Source organism: Pteropus alecto, unplaced genomic scaffold (genome assembly GCF_000325575.1).
Source record: "Pteropus alecto unplaced genomic scaffold, ASM32557v1 scaffold87, whole genome shotgun sequence".
Classification (NCBI taxonomy): domain Eukaryota; kingdom Metazoa; phylum Chordata; class Mammalia; order Chiroptera; family Pteropodidae; genus Pteropus; species Pteropus alecto.
The window spans coordinates 18,497,404-18,504,574 of NW_006443225.1; the positions used below are offsets into that span (position 1 = coordinate 18,497,404).

The 7,171-nt window shown below is 43.0% G+C and overlaps 1 pseudogene; it reads left to right on the top strand.

Annotated features, from left to right (window-relative positions):
* The first annotated feature begins 3,451 nt into the window (after window positions 1-3,451).
* Window positions 3,452-3,570, top strand: LOC112472705 (annotated as a pseudogene).
* Window positions 3,571-7,171: the final 3,601 nt, after the last annotated feature.

Here is a 7,171-nt window from a genome sequence, read left to right on the forward strand (position 1 = left end):
CACTGGGATGGTGACATTTAAACAAAGTATAGGCGAGAGAGGAAATCACGTGACTGTCAGCCCGAAAAACACTTCGAGCAAGGGGACAGCGAGGGAAAGCACTCAGAGGCGGGACAAGACCCCTGCAGGCAAGCTTTAGAAATGTCTCGTCACTGAAAAGAAGTATATCCCCAAAATAGCAAATTACCTCAAACAATTACACACACACACACGCACACACACGCCGCACGCACACACACACAATTCCTTATGTAATTTATCTGGGGCAGCTAAACAGTATTGATACCACCACAGCCACACACAAGTACTCACACACGGTCACCTGGAAACTGTAGAAATGTGTTTGCTTTTCATTCGGCAGACAATGAATAGCTCTATACACATCAAATGGTAAAATTCATGGATCCAGCAAGGACACAGAATGACATAAGACGGTGCTTCTGTTCTCAACACTAGGGCCCTTTGCAAGTCAAAGCAGCATTCACTAGGATACATCTTCTGAGGCTTTGTGAGTCTTCATTCAAATCTTTTTCAGACATCCCTGAGGGAAATCCACTTCCAGCCATATGCCCTAGATGCACAGAGTAACAATAGCTCAGACAGCAAAAAGTGCTGAATAACATGTTTTTTTAAAAATCTTTAAATATCAGTTGAGCTAGCAGAGGAGAAAACAATTTGAGTCCAGAACGAGAGAGCAATTCCACAAGAATAAACTAGCCCTGGAGACAGCATTCGCCCTGGGCACATCTGGTAATCCGTGATACCCTAGAGCCTGAATTTTAACAGCAACTGAGGATAGCAGACCGCAGTAACGACCTAGGGGCAGATGTGAGACCCCAGGTAAGGTTAAAATTGCTGAAGGGTGCCCTGTCAGTGAGTGAATAAGAAGACCCCACCCCGCAGAGACGCATCTGTCTTGGCCTTGACTGTAGGTCTAATGGCAAAGGGGTAGAAAACGATTCTCCTCTGAAAAATCTTTAAGTGCAATACCACAGTCACACTTCCTGTGAGGCCCAAAAACTCCGATCTAAAAATTGCTCATAAGCAATCTTAAATTACTGTACCCTTTCGATAGCTGTAAGAAGCAGAAAGCTTCATCTCTCAAGGAGAATCTACCTTCAATGACAAATCTCAAAGAATTGCCACATTATAAAGTTCAAAGGGGTGTAAGATCACAATCAAAACTCAGCAAACACACAAAGAATCACTGTGAACAAGAGTCTGGAGAAAAAGCAAACTGCAGAATCAGACCTGCAAAGACTGTAGATACTGGCCATACCAGACACAGAACCCAAATCAAACTCATTTAATATGTTCACAGAAATAAAAAGGGGAATTATTGAAAGTTTGGTAAAGAAGCAACTATTAAAACGGATCAAGCAACTTGAAAAAGAACCAACTAGAACATTTAAAAATTAAAAATACAATAATTGAAGTTAAAAGTTCAATGGACCAGTTAAACAGTAGATTAGAAGCTAGAGGTAGAATTTCTGAACTAGAAGATATTTCCGAAGAAATTGCTCAAGATAAAGTACAGAGACACAAAGAGATATAAAATACGACAGAAAATTAAAGGTAGGAGATAGAGAAGGCCCAACCTATGTCTTATCAGATTTCAAGAGGGAAAAATTAATTATAACCACATGAATAAAAGGGATGAATCTAAAGAAGAAAAAATAAGCATAATACAGAGTTTAAAGAAAGCAAATTTCAAGATATAAAGTGATGTGGTGTATAAAATTCAAAAATGGACAAAGCAATTTATTTAGAGAAAGAAAGATATGTGGTAAAATAAAAGGAAACAGCACGTTTAACAGGATACTCAAGGCGTGGCTCATTCCGGGTGGGACAGATGGCATTCAGAAGGAAGCCTGGGGGTGTCAAAGGAACTGGTAAGTTTTTTTTTTTTTTTTACTAAAATAGATCATTGATATTCAAATAGTATTTGTATTATTGTTGCTGCTTGAACTGTTTGCATATTACATATATGTTTTACACACACGCACACACACACATGGAAACACTGTACCGAAAAGCAATCTGTGACTTTCTGGAAGCTGTAAGCTCCTATAGGACAGTCTCAACTGAATCACTGATTTTCCTGCCCGTGCACAAATCAGCCTCCGCCTACAAAGGTCGGCTCTGATCGCATTAGACCTCCATAAAGTGGGGTCATTTTTTAACAAGTTTTGCTAACAAAATGTCACGATCAAGAATCTAATGATTTTAAATGACTCTAAATTCCTTCTCATATTGGGGATCGGATATATTTCATGAATTTTCCAAGCAAATCGGACAACTGGCCAAGTTCTGTCCTTATGCTACAATATGTACCAATACAGAAAGAACAGAAATAGGAACCCCCCTGGAAATCCAGGTTATGCAAATGTGAACACCTTCAAGACTTCTAGAAAAGACTTCCTTAAAAAAAAGGTAAATCGTAAGATGTTTGAAGAGCACCAGAATCCACGAATAAACTTCACAGCATAAGCAGGAATTCAGTGGAGAAAGGGAAAGAAGGCAATAATGATTAATATTCATAAAGATGTTCCAGTTTAAAAACATTTTCATCCTCGTCTCTGCAAAATCAGTATATATTTAGCCTTATTTTACAAAAATAAATAGCCTTATTTAGCCTTGTTTCTGTAAAATTGGGCTAAACATTTTATTTACATATTTAAAAAAAAGTAAAGAAATTTCTTCCATTTTAAAGAAAATTCGTATTAACTTATGTCGAAATATTTTTTAAAGCTGTTCAGTAAAATGTTTCTCTTTCCGTGTTTATCGGCTCTGACGTGGGTAAGAGTCACTGATCTGCAAAAGGCCGGGTTCCAAGCATTAAGCGTTTAGTATCCCATTTTTACGCACACATTTTTTTTGTCCTAATTTCTATGTATAGTCGAGAAATTTATGATAATTATCTCTGTCCTCCTGTCTGTTATTCTCAGCCCTATGCCACTCTGAGAAGACAGCTGATAAAACACATGGGAGCAGAGGCTAAAATCAAACTCAAGATGTCGAACTATTTTTGCAAATATAATAACAATATAAATTTGGGTGTGTTTCTAAGATTTTTAAAAATGAATTTCTGCACATGTTGGAACCAAAACATGGAACCACATCAACATAATACGGTCAAAGCTGAACCAACAAGTGTTATGATTCTATGGGAGTCAATAAGTAAGGCGTCTTATTAAGTTTATTGAGGTAACCTTGCTTAGTAAAAATAAAATTAACTGAGTGAATAATAAATAAGGAAGGCGTCTTGCTGCCCCTGTGTGCAGACCATGGTGGGTTGTGCCTAGAATGGCTGCGAAGACATTTTTACGCAAATTTGAAACAAAATCGTTCAGAGTGCCTAACCCAAAAATAAGCTTCGTCTTTAACCAAGTTCATGATTTTTCTTGAGCACGATTTTTTTGTTTCAGTTTCTGTTTAAGTCCAGGTCTTAGAAGTGGATGAAACCACCCTGAACATGCCTGATGTCGTCTGATCTCGGAAGCTAAGCAGGGTCGGGCCTGGTTAGTACTTGGATGGGAGACCGCCTAGGAAGACCAGGTGCTGGAGGCGTTTAAAAAAAAAAAAAAACGAAATAGATGAAACCAAGGGCTGGATTCTGCCTGAGGCACATGATCTAAAGCTCTCAGGAGAGCTGGTTACCACAGATTCATTCTGGGGCCCCCACAGTCTGCCACAGTAAACAATCCCCAATATGTGCACGGCAGGATCATTTTTTAAAATATTAACATCTTTCCGAATGTATCCCCCATCTGACCTTCAAACTCTCCCACACTCCGCACACATCCAAGCAGTTAGTCTCCTATTAGTCCTACTGGCAACGGAGGCATACTCATTTTTATCATCTTCCGGAGACCCTTCCAAATGTTTGTAGAAAAGACTGGACGGATGAATGGATAGATGGACCTTGTCTGATAACTGGCAGTTTTGGTCTTCGTGATCTTTCTTCTGCTGCTCACTTCTTTGCCTTCCCAAACTTCTGCACCAGGTTCAGCCCTGTCACTAGGTACCCCCGTAACCTCCCGCACATCACCGTGATTGTCCATGGATGCCTGCCTTCCCCGCCAGATTTTAAGTCCACTGAGACGAACACCATCTGTCTCTTTTCCACTGAGGCTGCAATGCCTAGTTCCCAGCAGGTGATCGCTAAATATTTAAGAAACAAGGAACAACTGAATGAATTTTCTAAAGACTATCATTTTCAATGACCTAGTTTTGGGCCATCTAAAAATAAATTTTGCTCCTAAAAAGCTTTATTGACCTGGTATCACTGCTCTATGTAAAATAAAACAGTCGGTGTACTTGATTCAATATTTGCAAATACTGGAAGACGAGATGTGTTATCATTTTGTGATACGTTTTCATAAGATGACAGATAGACATATACGTGCGCATGCGTGCGCACACACACACAAGGCTATTAAAAGGAAAGCTTTTAAAAACTGCCTCACAGTTGCATCCTAAAGATGAATCATATTTAGTCCAACCGTCTATAGTTTCCATTTAAATAGCAAGGTGTTCGATAGCCTGAGAAACACTGTAAGAATCTAAAGCACCAAAAAGAGTAAACAAAATTCAGTCTTGCCTACTAAGAGGACCAAGAGACATTTCAGAAAGATTTTTCAATATCTTAGTGTTTTCTGGTTACTCCTGAGTTAAATACAATGAATTTCAGCATACTTCAGTATTTCCTAAACTTTATGCGTTTACTGAAGAAAACCAAATAACATTAAATCTTCGAATCATACGTCCAGCTTCTCTTTATCTCATTCCCTGCCTACCATGTCATTCGAGGTCCACGCAGGAAAATGGGAGACAGTACAAGGCATCTAAAACCCGAAGAATTTGACGCAGGGAACTGTTTGCACAGGTGTTGCAACCGGAAGAGGGAGCCCTACTGGAGCCTAGGGGCCCAGGGCACTGGGTGCAAACTGGAAGCAGGCCAGAGACTCGGCCGCCACCTGAGAAGCCACCGAAGGCAGGGAGAGATGAGGGAACATCGCCTCCTGCCCTCTGTCTGCGGGGCACAGATTTCAGGAGTCACCTCCTCTGTGATGCAGAGAAGCAGGAAGGCCAGGGCTCCACGTGGGGACACACAAGCCCGGCATCTGTGCTCACACCTGCCAGCCTACTGCTGGTCAGCCCGCCCAGGTGGTTTCTGAATCCTGGAAGCAAATACCTGACTGTTTTGACAGCCGGATAGTAATAAATTGACATTTCGATATAAAATATTTCATTGTTGCTAAGAAACCTCTTGTAAAGCTGTTAAGTTTTATTATTTTATATTCATTTCACATTTAAAGTTTTTGTTTCAAAAGGATAACACTAACCCGTACATTATTCCATAAAAGATATGTTATTTTAAAAATCGATTCCATATTAAGGATTATTCACAACAGGCAAGAACCGAGGAGTTTGGTATCGATTGCCATTTTGCTTCTTCAAAGTGAGAAGTCGGGCTAAAGCTAAGAGATAAAGGAGATGCATAATACAATTCAAAGGGCTGGAATGCTGAAAATTTTTCTGACAAATTTCTGACACCAAGTAATAATCCTTTAGGAAAATGAAAGTCTTTTTCAAAGCGTGCCTGAAGTCTCCGTCGTCGATAAAGGACTCACGGGAATTTAAATCACTCGATTATTCAGACGAGAATATCTTGGAACACACAGCATGCAAGAGACCTGCTCGGCTCACATTAAATATTCACTGGGACCCACTCGCCCCATCACTGCACGAAGCCCGGCTTGCTCGCCCGTCTTTGTGGGGTCCGCGATCCCATGAGACCACTAGCAAAAACCCTCAGGTGTGGCCACCACTACCGGGTGCGGTCTGCCCCACCTGTGGCAAGTCCTGGGGCAGGAGACTGGGTCCAGAGCAGGTGTGAGGTGACCAGATAGGGTTTTAGGGCTTCGTCCCACCCCCCAACGGCTGACCCTTCCCATCTCAGGAGCCATTTTCTTTTAGAAACCCCGAGAGAGGATGTCGCCATCGCCATCACCAGGAAGCCCGCACAGACACGCCGGCCCGACTCTGCCATGTGAGGCCTGGAATTCAGATTCCAAAGCAGAAGCGCCAGGCCCGGGCCTCCGGCCGCATCCACGCGATGGCAAACGGCCGAACTGCGGCCGGGGAAATCACGTTCTCACTCAGCACACCCCCTGCGGTTTGAAGTGCAAAAGATCTTTTCTGCTTTTCCTGCATTAAAACGGTAAACTGAGCGGTGCGGCTGTGCGCTGCTGACCGGGGTGGCTGGGATGCAGCACAGGGCGCAGACATCCCCATCCCTAACTCGGCAAAGCCGAGCGCCGTCCGGCTCTCAACCCAACCCCACTCCCGTGCCCAGCAAACAGAATGTTACAGGATCAGCACTCAAAAGGCTGAGTCCAGCTGCTGTTCGCATACAGGATTCACGAGAAAAGAGCAGCCGCACTTAATGCAAGCGGCCGTCGCTTCTGCAGGGACAGAAGAGCCAAAGCGGCCACCACGTGCCCTGGGAGGGCAGCAGCTCCCAGCGACCCCGCGAGCACCTGAAACGGCCCTGTGCCCTTGAGCTCCGGCGCCTCCCGCAGAAGGTCAGCGAAGCCGGGGCAGGTCACCCGGTGCCCTTCTGATCCAGGGTGATCTCGCAAACGCCCGAACGCGCCCGCCTAGAATCGCAGCTCCCTGCGTCGCTTCACGTCGGAATGGTTCTGACAGAGGAACTTGCAAAAGTCTAGAATTCATCTTCTAAGATACCCACCGATTTGGGTCCATTCCTGGACATTTTCCTGGGCCTCACAAATCCGCCCCAGTGAATGCTCAAATGAACAAATCCACCCTTCTAGATGAAAGACCGCAAAAGAAAAGTCAGTGCAGAGATGGTCCAGAAGTCGTTTCCTTCCTACAGTCCAGAGCAAGTGTTCAAAAACTGCTTTTCAGCATGAACTCTGTACCTTGGAGCAGAAACATAATGAGTTGTGGCTTCTCCATCCTATTGGTCTTTATGAAACCAAAACATCATGCATGACAGGGAATGAACTAATTAGTTATTCAACATTGACGTACTGGCCCGAAACTTCTAGATGGTTCCCAAAGGTCCAGAATTCCGTTACTCTAGGTGAGAAAGAATATTTGAAATGATATAATTTCATCTCTTAAGCAACCTCAGGATGTC